The 2,325-nt window shown below is 57.8% G+C and overlaps 1 pseudogene; it reads left to right on the forward strand.

Annotated features, from left to right (window-relative positions):
* The first annotated feature begins 448 nt into the window (after positions 1-448).
* LOC139360960 (retinoic acid receptor gamma pseudogene) lies at positions 449-1,810 on the forward strand (annotated as a pseudogene).
* Positions 1,811-2,325: the final 515 nt, after the last annotated feature.

Raw genomic sequence — 2,325 nt, forward strand, 5'->3', positions numbered from 1 at the left:
TCCGTGTCCCTGCCTGCAGAGTCGGTGTGCGGTTTGGGAGAAAATGTGTTGGTTATTTTGGGGCGGTCATGTGGGCTGGTGGGCTCCGAGAGGCCCTGGGACAGTCCCAGCCTAGAGCCGTACCCCTCTAGAGGTCCCCCAGTACCACTAGCCCCAGACACTGCGACTCTCCATCCCAGAGACCACCCGACACTGGGGACCTTGGGGCTCTGCCGTCACCCTTCCCCCTCCCACTTCAGCAGCTACAGCCCAGTTCCCTCAACCTGACCCAGTATGTAGGAGTCAGTCTCCAAAGGCGGCCAGTCAGACTCTTGGAGACCCAGTTGGCAGGCCAGGCAAGGCGGGCATGTAGCCTCCCAGACTGGGGCAGTGGGTATGGGTGGAGGCTGTGGCTGAAGACCTCCCCCACCCACTGCAGACCCCAGGGGACTCCCACATCACAGCTGCCATGGCCACCAATAAGGAAAGACTCTCTGCGGCTGGTGCCCTGGGGCCTGGATCTGGCTACTCAGGAGCAGGTTTCCCTTTTGCCTTCCCAGGGGCACTCAGGGGATCTCCGCCTTTTGAGATGCTGAGCTCTAGCTTCCAGGGCCTGGGCCAGCCTGACCTCCCCAAGGAGATGGCCTCTCTGTCAGTGGATACACAGAGCACCAGCTCAGAGGAGATGCTGCCCAGCTCACCCTCACCCCCTCTGCCTCCTCAGGTCTATAAGCCATGCTTTGTGTGCAATGACAAGCCCTCTGGCTACCTCTATGGGGTCAGCTCTTGTCAAGGCTGCAAGGGCTTCTTTCACTGAAGTATCCAGAAGAACAGGGGGTACATATGTCATCGCGACAAAAACTGTATCATCAACAAGGTGACCAGGAATCGCTGCCAGTACTGCCAGCTACAGAAATGCTTCCAAGTGGGCATGTCCAAGGAAGCTGTGTGAAATGACTGGAACAAGAAGAAGAAAGAGGTGAAGGAAGAAGGGTTACCTGAGAGCTATGAGCTGAGCCCCCAGTTAGAAGAGCTCATCGCCAAGGTCAGCAAAGCCCATCAGGAGACCTTCCCCTCACTCTGCCAGTTGGGCAAGTATACCCCGAACTCCAGTGCAGACCACCGCGTGCAGCTAGACCTGGGACTGTGGGAAAAGTTCAGTGCACTGGCCACCGAGTGCATCATCAAGATTGTGGAGTTTGCCAAGCAGTTGCTTGGCTTTACAGGGCTGAGAACTGCTGACCAGATAACTCTGCTCAAGGCTGCCTGCCTAGATATCCTGATGCTGCAGATCTGCACAAGGTACACCCCAGAGCAGGACACCATGACCTTCTCCAAAGGGCTGACCCTGAACCAGACCCAGATGCACAATGCTGGCCTCGGGCCCCTCACAGACCCTGTCTTTGCCTTTGCTGGGCAGCTTCTGCCCCTGGAGATGGATGACACCGAGACAGGGCTGTTCAGCACCATCTGCCTCATCGGGGGAGACTGCATGGACCTGGAGGAGCCGGAAAAAGTGGACAAGTTGCAGGAGCTACTGCTAGAAACCCGCCCCGAGGCTCTACGCCTGGGGCCGGTGGCCCAGCCGGCCCTACATGTTCTCAAAGATGCTCCTGAAGATCACCGCCCTCTGGCGCATCAGCACTAAGGGAGCCCAAAGGGCCGTTACCCTGAAGATGGAGATTCCAGGCCCAGTGCCTCCCCTAATCCTAGAGATGCTGGAGAACGCTGAAATGTTTGAGCGTGACTCCTCGCAGCCTGGTCCCCATCCTAATGTCTCTAGCAAAGATGAAGGGGCCAGGGCAAAGGGGGCCTGAAGTCCCCAGCCTGACCAGGGCCCCAGACCTCCTGCCATGGTGGTTGGGGCTCCAGGCAGCAGTCTGACCACCTCCCAGACTGCCAGTGACTTGGGGAGGACCTGCTCTGCCCTCTCCCCACTTCTTCCAATGAGCTCCTTGTTTTTGCCAAAATTTCCAGGGGTGCCTCTGTATTCATCCACTTCCCGATCTAATCGACTCCCTTGCCAGTCCTGGGGGCCTGCCCTGCTCCCATCAGGAGAGAGGGCAGAGGGATGAGCCTAGGTTTGGACTCTAAAATCTTAGCATTGCCCCTTGGGTGTCAGGGTCCTAGGCTCCCCAGGGCAAGAGGAAGACCCTGACATTCCACAGTCCCTTCCTCTGCCAGGTGCTTGGTTCTCTGGGAGCAAATAATTACACTAGAAACCAAAAAGGGGCCAAAGGAGAAGGGCTGAGCCCACCTTCTTGCCCCTACCCTTGGTGCCTACTGCTGTGTGATGCACCTGCAAGGAGTGTGCTAGCCTCTGTGCCCCGTCCATGTGCCAGGTCA

The sequence above is a fragment of the Macaca nemestrina genome, chromosome Y, assembly GCF_043159975.1.
Source record: "Macaca nemestrina isolate mMacNem1 chromosome Y, mMacNem.hap1, whole genome shotgun sequence".
NCBI lineage: Eukaryota > Metazoa > Chordata > Mammalia > Primates > Cercopithecidae > Macaca > Macaca nemestrina.